The following is a 10,373-nucleotide window of genomic DNA, read 5'->3' as shown; positions in this document are numbered from 1 at the left end:
TTGGGGTAATGCGTCTATAAATCACGGGACACCAAAGATCACCAACAAGCCACCAGAAGCTAGGGCAGAGGCATGGAACAGATTCTTCGTCACGTTCCTCACAAGAAACCAACACTGCTGACACCTTGATTTTGGACTTCTGACTCCAAAACCATGAAATAATACATTTCTGTTTAGCCACTTAGTTTGTGGCGCTTCATTATGGAAGCCCTAGTGGATGAATGCGATGCCTGTCTATGGTTATTTATATTTTTAATCATTTTGGTGATCTATAGCTTAAGGCCTTTTCCATCTTCCACAGGAAATGTGTTTCTAGGATAGATATATTCTATTTGATTCTATATTGATTCATCATAGGTTTATGAATCAAAATTTCATAAATGTGGACTTAAGAGATTATAGATGCAGTTAGATCTTAAGAGACAATCTTCTTGAAGATACAGAAATTGAGGCCCAGAGAGATAAAAGGACTTGCTTAAGGTCAAAAAGGAAATTCCATTTGTTTATTTCCTTCTGTTACTTGCCCTTGGACTCTCTTTAGGGCCGCCCTGACTTCTCTCCTTTCTGACCTGTTTAGAGAAAGTTTTATCCATGGTGCAGCCTCTCTTGAGGAGAGTACATATTGGCCTTTGTTGGGACAAGCCCCTGTTTCCTTCTTCACCAGCATTTGCTAGAGTTCTCCGAGATCAAAAGACAACACAGATCTCCTTATTCTAGCACAGGTTAGAGGGGATCTTTGAAGATCAATGATCACATTTCCACACACTTTCTTCTTCTGCTGCTCTAGGAGAAACTTCTTTCAATTTCTATGCCCTAGTCCTTGAGATCTGAAGGACTTTTCAATCTATATGGTACTAGGTACATACTGCTTTACTCATAATGTAGTAATTAGTCTTGGGGGAAGTACATGAAACTTATTTGTCCAAGCATTGGACACCTAAGAGTGTCTAATGATTTGCCTCCCTTCTCCTCACTGAGAATCTCTGAGCAGAACTACTAGAGATTTGGTAGTCTCCATCTTGCAATATGAATATCTCTGCTGTCTTCTCTCTGTTGCAAGTACCCAAGGGACAGGAGTAGCATCTCTGTGGTCCAGGACTATAGAAGTCAGCAAGGGGAGGTCTTAGAGGGAGGGTTAATAAAATCTGGGATTGAGACACCTTGTTGTTCCCTCAGTCCTCAGGGAGCCTTGTTGGCTGCCTCCACACTACTTTACATGGTTACTTCTCATGGTTGTCACATTACCAACAAATTGTTTACACCAAAGGAAGAGGAAGTGCCTCCTCACAAGAGCTTATAATGCTTTTGCTCCTTTTCTATATCCCTTAGGGATAGCCTGGAACTCCAAATTTGAAGTCAAATACATTATCCTCATTGTGTGAGCTCTGAATTGGGTGTGAGGTTTTAGATTTCTTTAATAGGGTAAGTTACACTAAAACATTGGCCTTGGAACAAAAAAAAACATGAATTTCAGTTTATTTCTGAGTCTCAGGAAAACATATATGCAAAAGCAAGCTTTTAGTCTGTTCTAGTATAAGAAGGAACAGAGAGTCTTGCTCGGAATTGGGGTCTAACTATTGAGATGTCACCATTATTGCGTCATCCGTGTATTAAAAATGCACATACCTGGGATCCCTGGGTGGCGCAGCGGTTTAGCGCCTGTCTTTGGCCCAGGGCACGATCCTGGAGACCCGGGATCGAATCCCACATCAGGCTCCCGGTGCATGGAGCCTGCTTCTCCCTCTGCCTGTGTCTCTGCCTCTCTCTCTCTCTCTGTGTGACTATCATAAATAAATAAAAATTTAAAAAAATGCACATACCCTTACTTGGGGGGAAATCTTAATATCAGTTACTATACCCTAACGTGATTCTGGGATCAGAAAAGAAAGAAGGTTCTTTTCAGCTGGAGCATAGCTAAGCCAAGCTGCTGCTAAGCCCATGCATTCTGTTTGGTCCTCACTCCTGCATTCATCATCGATTTGGTGGTAAGAGGCAACACTGATGAAGGAGACGCTGGAGGGTTAAAGATAAATGTTTTCTGGTGCCACAACTTTACCATGGCCTAATGCAAAGTGAGAGAGAGGGGGGAGGTCTGGACCATCTCCCATCTCCCTGCTGCCTCTCAAGCTTTAGGCTCAAGGGAGGGTGGGTTTCAGAAGGCAAGTTTAGGGACTATATTCCATTAGTCATCAAATGTACATTAAGCATTGACACCTCACAGAAGTTTACTACACACTTGTGGTATAAGAATGAGCATCCAATATACGGTTTCTTCTCATGAGGCACTTAGACTCCAGTTAGGGAGATGGGGTTTCTGCAGAACATCTCTCTTAGGAAGGCTTCATGAAGCTGAGTGGTTCTTAGCTGCCCGAGCATACATAAATGTCTGGAAAGCTTTGGAATGTCTCTACAGTGTCCCAGGGTCTTTTCTAAACATGGGAAACCCAGAGATCTGTATGGTATTATCATCAGCACCTGGAGGGGTGGGTTTATCTTCAGGTTTGGTCAACTAGCTGGGTCATTTGACACTAAGGGGCTCTAAATTTTTTTCTGGATGACACAGATTCTTTCATTGGTCCATCTACAAACCTAAAATGACTAAGTAATTCCTCCCCCATTTTTTTTTTCTTTTGAGGGCATGGCAACTTGAAAATGATGTCAATTTGCTACTCATATATTTTAGGATTTTTTCTGCGCTTCTCAGAATTCAGATTCCACCCAAAAGGGGACAGACTCAGGTTCCCTCCCTATGGCTAGACACAGGTAGGAAAGTTGAGAGATCAGAGCAAGCTTCTGGGGCCAGTGGGATTTCAGGATGGCAAGGAAAACATTGGACAGAGGAAGAAAGCTGAAGGGTTGCTGCTTCATAACTGGGCTGGGGATGGGACCAAGACACATCTGTTTTTAGGCAGGCTGGCCATTCCTTATTTCTTTGGCATCATTTTTTCCCCCTTGTAACTAATTATAACAGACCCATCACTCAGCAATTAAGAATAATTTATGTTTCCTTCCCAAGGGAGAATCAATCAAATATCCCAGACTGAATCCCTTTATCATCCTGTTAACTACAGAAGAAGCAAAGAGCTCCTTTTATCCAAGCCACCTCCAATATTGCCGGGTCTGCTCTACGGCCTGAGGCAGTAAGTACCCAGCATTTTGCACCAGATACATTTGGAGTTCTCATTCTGTAATTTGAAAACAAAAGGAAAACTGAAAGAAATTTAATAGTAGCAGGAACAGACTGTGCTGCCCTTGCTTGTCATTAAATTATTCCTTTCACCCTGGCATTAAACAATAGCTGGCAATAAAGAAAACCCCAGGAGCACAATATTCTTGGGATGGTATCAGGATGGAAGATTAAACTTCTAAACTACTCAAGATGTCGCTGCTTTGTCCCTCAACCAAGAGGCCCTTATTGCTATCTTCACTGTTTCAGAATGAAATATGTTTCTGCAGTGTTAGGGAGAATTTATGAGTAGCTCAAGGCTTCCTGTTTGAAGACACTTTCTTTCAAAAAGAGGCAAAAGAGAGAGGGAAAAAAAATCCAGCCCTGAAAATCAAGATATACTTGCTTTGTGTGATTTTATTTAAGAAAATTTGATACCTGTGCAAAACCCAGGTTGCCTATGATGGTGCCTGAACTAGAACAGAGAGAACGCCCCTGTGTCATTTCTAATAAAGCAAAACTTTTCATAGAATCAAAATTTAGGCTTTCTCTCCGAAATGATGAGTCATTGAAATTTGTTGTGATTCATTCCTGAGTGTAACCAGAAAATTAGAACAATATCAAGTACTCCAGCCTCGTTTTCACTAAAAAGTCAATTCCGATCAATCAGTTCCCAGCTCAAAATAACCTGTCAAGTTTGGTAAAGAAATGTGCAAATCTGTTTCTCTTTGCTTTCATCTAAATTTAAAGAGAAAGGTGTTCAGCTTTTTGATGATAGATTATATTGAAAGCTGGAAGATAGATGCGGGAAATGCTCCACAATGCTCCCTGGAATAGGAGAAATTTGGAATTGGAGTAGAAGGTGGGGTTGCTGTGGACAGTGGGAAGGAGGGCAACAGTATTAAATAAGCTTTTTAGAAATTCCAGGAGTCACAGACCACAGTCCTCCAGAAGGTGCAAGTGGAAGGAGGAGGGCAAGGTGGAAACTGTTTTAAGTTCTACACAAATACTATGAATGTACACACACCAGAAAACTACTGTAGCTGCTATTTCCCAAATCAGGACACATGGTTCCCTATGGGAGACCCCAGGTGCCATGATTCCAGAACTTGTGAGCATAGCTGGCTCATAGAGACAGCCATTTATCCAGTGTGTTGGCAGCACCAAAGACTTTTCTGTCCCCAGTGTCTCCTCCAATGTTGACCTTGGCAACACTACCTCCCCGTAGTGTTGAAATTATCTGTATCTGAATGACTTACAAGTAACTAAAAAAAAACAAAAAACAAAAACAAAAACAAAAAAACCCAAAACCTCACCAAACCATCAAACAAACAAAAAACCCAAGGCAGATGATGGGGGTCTCACTGTAAGACCAGTGATTAAGCTTTTGACAATTCTCTAGCCCTTACAGTATGGGTTCTGACTTTTGAGGTTGTTAGGAACCCCTTTGAAACTATGTCCTTTCTTTCCAGAAAAAAGTGCATAAATACATGGAAGTTTTTAAGTAAGCTAGATGATTCACAAGTCTCCAGAAGACCCCCACTCCCCCGCCACCTCCCTGGGAAGCCTACCAAACTCTGCCTCTTGACTCTGAATGTCATCTCCTCTACCCATTCTCCATTTCTGTTCAATCTATCATTCAGTCTCTGCCGTGAAGTGAAGATTTCTGTGGTTTTCTCCACCTGAAAACCACAGAAGACTTACCACCTGCACTGCTCTTACCCCCTGCACTGCAGTTTTGGGTTGTCTTGGAAGGTATGTTTTCTTTTTCATTCACATATGTCTTGCCTTCCTGAATGGTTATATGCTCCTTGGCAGCTGGTAAGGTGTGTTCTCCGATTTTGTATCTCCAGAGCACTGTGGGAAGGAGGCACTCTGCTCTGCCTCTTTCTCAACACATGACTTCCCCTATTATGATAGATTTCTGATAAATGCAACATTTTCCCTTAACATTAGAAAGCAGTAATGATATATTTCCACCCCCAACCCCCACTCCCCCCACCCCCGCCACCTCTGCTCTAGACAGAGGCTTCCAAACCAAGGGAAACATGAAGGATACTGGGGGGATATTCCGTAGATGGAAGCTGACCCTTTCCAACCAATCAGCGAGAGTTGTGTCTGTGGCAAGTTTGCAGTGATAACTCGGTACCCCTCTGAAAGCTCAAGTCATGATTCAAACAGCTGATGTTCTAAATGACCGGAGGTTTAACCAAGGAGACTCTTCCAGTCTAAGCCCTTGTAGACTCTCAGGGCAATTTCAGTGGGAGTGTTTCCTCTTCACACGGGCCCCAGTGGATTTAATCTAAAGTCCTTTCAATGTTAGAGCTGCTATTATACATTTATAGGGTTGTCTCCTAAAGTAAAAAGAAATGATCATTTCTTCCTTATCATACATTAGCACTAAGTTTTTATTGTTCATATTAAAAGACAATACGTGTTAGGAATAAATAGCACAAGTAATGCAAGTAACTTTCAGAAATTTAAAAACCATTTTTTCCCCCTAGGGTGATGTTATACTTTACACTCTTTGGCAAAAGACTGGCATGGGTTTTAATCTTACCAATCGTATGACCACGAGGAAATTACCTAATTTCTCAAAAGCTCAGTTTCCTTATCTATAAAATGGGAATAATGTTACCAACTTTTTAGAATTGTGGTGGGGATTATAATGAAATTTATATACAAAGTCTACATTAAAATGAGATCACATATACTGCAATTTCTAGTACATAGTAAGTGCTCAATGAATAAGTAATCCATCAATGATCCTAAATCCGTTGTAAGATAACATCTAGATGATTCTAGAAGCTATGGGATCATGCTGACGTTGCTCAATCTTAAGTAGATCTGAGGCAGCCTTGGACTAAAGGTCAAGTACTATCCTTCCTGTTTGGTCCTATTTTCAAATCTGTTAATTGTGAATCACACCTGTAAGGACAGTAATTTCTACCACAGAGTGTTGATGTGCCAATTAAGTCAGATTTTAAAGTGTGTAGCCTACAACCTACCACATTGGAGGCATTCAATCCAAACTGGTGCTCTCGCCCCTTCTGGGGCACTATTTGGCATTGTCCCATAGGTCCTGTTTCTGTTCAAGTTTTCTTCGATCTCTTTTCTCTTATTTCTTCAGATTAAATAATTTTAGTTAATCCATTTTCAAGTTTACTGATTCTCTTTTCCTGCCATCTCCAAAAAGCAATTAAGCCCCTCAGTGACTTTTTTCATTTTAGTTGTACTTTCCAGTTCTAGAATTTTGAAGATTTTCTTTTCTTTCTTTCTTTCTTTTTTTTTTTTAGGATTCTCTTTTTTTTTTTATTATTCATGAGACACACAGAGAGAGGCGAAGACATAGGCAGAGGGAGAAGCAGGCTCCCTCTGGGGAGCCTGATGCAGGACTCCATCCTATGACCCCAGGATCATGACCTGAGCCACTCAGGTGCCCCTCAGTTGTAAAATTTTGATTTCATTATTTTTTTTTTACAATTTTCATTTATCTGCTGAGATTTTATATTTCTTCCCCCATTAGACCATACTTTTTAAATTTTGTACATATTTTTATTTGATTCTCTGAACATATTTATTATAAATGATTTAAAACCTTTGCTCAGTGCAACATCTGAATTACCTGGAGTCGGTTATATTGACTGTTATTTTCTCTTGGCTATAAGTCACATTAGTGACGTTTTGTGTGTGATTTTGTTTTATTGAGTACTGGCTACTTTACATTGTATGTTGTAAAGATTCTGAGTTCTGTCATCATCCTCTGAAGAGTGCTAATACCTGTTTTAGTGAGTAGTTCAATTATCAGCTGATCATTTTGAACTTGTGCAGGCTAGTTTGGTACTTTGTTATAGGGTCTGTGGAAAGCCCAAGGTTGTTTACCAAGCTCTTCTACCTCGCTGGGGCTCAGACTTCAAACCCTGCCTCACCTGAGATTTTGTCAGGGCTTAGCTTCAGGCTTTGTTAATGCAGGTCTGGAATAAGTCTTACTCTAGAATGTTTGATGATCCTCAGTCCAATCCTGCCCCCATCCCCATTTTTGAGAGTAAAGTTTTATTAAAACACAGTCATGCTATTCATTTACATAAAGTCTTTGACTGATTATATGCTACAGAATTGAGTTGTTGCCATAGAGACTATATGGCCTGGACAGGAAAATATTTAATATGTTGTCTTTTGCAAAAAGACTATACTCTAGAGTATAGTCCTTACTCCTAAGGCAAGACCTTCTTGGTGTCTTAGCTATTTTCCAAAGGGTGTTTCTAAAATGTTATGGAGACCTGTCAACTCTATGGGGTTTAGAACTCCCAAGTCTTTGGTTGCTCCAGCATTGTTAGCATCTGCTCATTTTCAAACCCCAGCAGCTACTAGTTGGTGAACCCCAGGTAGTCTCTTTCTGTTCATTAACAGCCCAGGCCTCAGGCAGGGTCTCATGGGGGACCCCCATATAGACTGTTGGGGATCCCTCTCTGCATAGCTCTCTCCTTGCTGATGCCCTACTCCACAGATTCCAGCTATTTCAGCTGTGCTACACTCTGTTCTCTGTCTCTTCACCTCAACTTCCACCCCTAGAACACTTCAGTGTTCTAGTTAAAGAATTGTCTTTGGCAGGCAGCTAGCTGGATGCCTGTAGGTTTATGTTTACTTTTTTCTCTCTCAGGGATGACAGTCTTGGGCTGCCTGTTGTTCACTGCCTGCAAACAGTTGCCTGAAAAATTTTCATCCAATTTTATGGCCATTTGCAGTAAGAGGACTAGTTTGGTGCCAGTTACTCCATCATGGCTGGAAGTATAAATCCCTCCATTTTTTTTTAAAGATTTTATTTATTTATTCATGAGAGACACAGAGAGAAAGGCAGAGACACAGGCAGAGGGAGAAGCAAGCTCCCGCAGGGGGCCTGATGTAGAACTTGATCCCAGGACTCCAGGATCACGACCTGAGCCAAAGGCAGACGCTCAACCACTGAGCCACCCAGGCACCCCAATCCCTCCAGTTCTTTTTTTTTTTTAGTATATGTGCTGCCGAAGCGAGCACTCCTTCTAGTTCTTAAAGCCTCATCACCTTCTTGGTAGATGATATCTTTCATCGTCTGTGGCTCCATTTCTCATTTCTCCACTAACTCCCAGCTTCAGGTATCTTCTCGTCTTCCTAAAGAAGCCATGTTCTCCTAGGGATCTGCTAGTCATTTTCTGTTTTCTCTTGCAGGGACATCTGCAGGTTCATAGACCATTTGCAAAATGAACCAACCAACACTCCCTGGGTGCAGTGACTGCTACAGGCTTTGGGACTCTGGTAACTAGCCCCACACATGACCTTTCTTTCCTTAGGATGATTCAAGACAATCTCCATTCCCTACCCCCGCCCCCCCCCCCGCCCCATTCATGGTTATGGGGATTTAGAATTATACTTTATAACATCAGTTTGTGTTAACATTAATATAAGTACACATTGCCAAACATGGAGCCACAGATGCCCCTACAAAATAATCAATAGATAACCCAGTTAATTCTAATCAGGACAATGGAAACAGGGAAAGTAAACCTTTATTTATTGGGAGATGATGATGACTCAGGCACTCTGCTAAGCACTTTCACATATATAAGATCATTGAAGTTTAACTGCAGCTTTGAAGAGATAGTATTATTATCACCATTTTGAATAAATGAAAAATGGGAGGCTTTGAGAGATAAGTAATCTGTGCCAGCTCATAGCAGACCGTTGTGAACGTCTGGAAGCCACGTGGGTCCCTACGACTTTGGAACACTTCTGCAGACACCAGACAACCTCACCAAAGAACAGAACTGGCTCCTCCCTCCCTACATACACAATTCATAAAGCTTTACTCCTTGTTACTTACTCTTGTAAATGTGTCCTTGGTTTAAACTGATTTTTACTTGCATATGAATGTTGAAGAAGGGGAAATAGTATACAGTGTGATTTCTTCTAGACTGAGATTAGCCTATCTGCATCCAAAAGGACAAGTTGGAGAATAGAAATAGTAGGAGTGTTGTTAGTTGAGGAATTCAAATTTTCACTCATCCTTCTTTAACTTTAATATTTATAAGAACTAACATGGATTAAGCACCTTCTGTCTGTCCCTGTGCTAAACATTGCAAACACCTCTAATTTAATGCCAGCAGCGAACCTGTGAGATGTGTATTATTGCTATGCTTCATTTTCAGATTAAAGCAATTAAGTCTGAGGAAGCTAAGTAGTTTGTAGTAGATGGTCATGAGCAGAATCCGACTCTGACCAAGACAATAAGATTTTAGTCTGTGCTTGCAAACCACTGTGCTGTGGCTATTTCTAACTACTATCCTAAACACTTTGATTCCATAATCCTAGGATTTCTGGAATTATAAATAACTCCCAATAGTCTTGATCTCGTAGCCTCTGTGCCCATAACTCTTTTCCTAGACCATGGAAAGATTTTGAAACAGGTTTGGGTTCAAATCCAGACCTTGGTACCCTCTATAAAAATGATTTATCTTTTGTCAGAGCTGTGAGGGTTAAAAGCATGTGAGCACAGAGAAGGTGGTCAAATGTTCATTACTTGTATGATTATGATAATCAGCAAGCGCCCTGAAGATACAAGTATGACCTTCTATTTAATTTTATCGGCTGTGGCTAGCAGGGGTGAGGGACACAGCTCACAAATAAAACCTTCATGTATTATGGAATAAGACTGCCTAATCTCTCAAGAACAAAGATAAGGCAACCAACCACACACAGCTAAATGAGTAGCCTTCTCCTCCACGGTGCCAAAGTAAATAATACAATCTGCCTGGGGGATGTGCAAGACGCCCACGGGAAAAATTTAAAGTCAATTGTGGAAATTTGATAAGAAAAGCAGAAAAATAAACGGATTCCTGGAATGGAGAGCAGAGCTTTCAACAGCTAGAGTGTGGCTTTTATCCCAAAGAGCTGCTAGCTACGACCGATTAATCTTGAGCCCTTGTTCAATCGACCAGCGAATACTGGCAAAGGCAGGGAGCCTGGAAGACTGGACTAATTCAATAGAAATGAAAAAGTGGAGGGCAGCCCGGGTGGCTCAGCGGTTTAGCGCCGCCTTCAGCCCAGGGCCTGATCCTGGAGACCTGGGATCAAGTCCCATGTCCGGCTCCCTGCATGGGGCCTGCTTCTCCCTCTGCCTGTGTCTCTGCCTCTCTCTCTCTCTCTCTCTCTCTCTCTCATATGAATAAATAAA

This window comes from Vulpes vulpes, chromosome 9 (assembly GCF_048418805.1).
Source record: "Vulpes vulpes isolate BD-2025 chromosome 9, VulVul3, whole genome shotgun sequence".
NCBI classification, from domain to species: domain Eukaryota; kingdom Metazoa; phylum Chordata; class Mammalia; order Carnivora; family Canidae; genus Vulpes; species Vulpes vulpes.
This window is presented reverse-complemented; position numbering follows the sequence as displayed.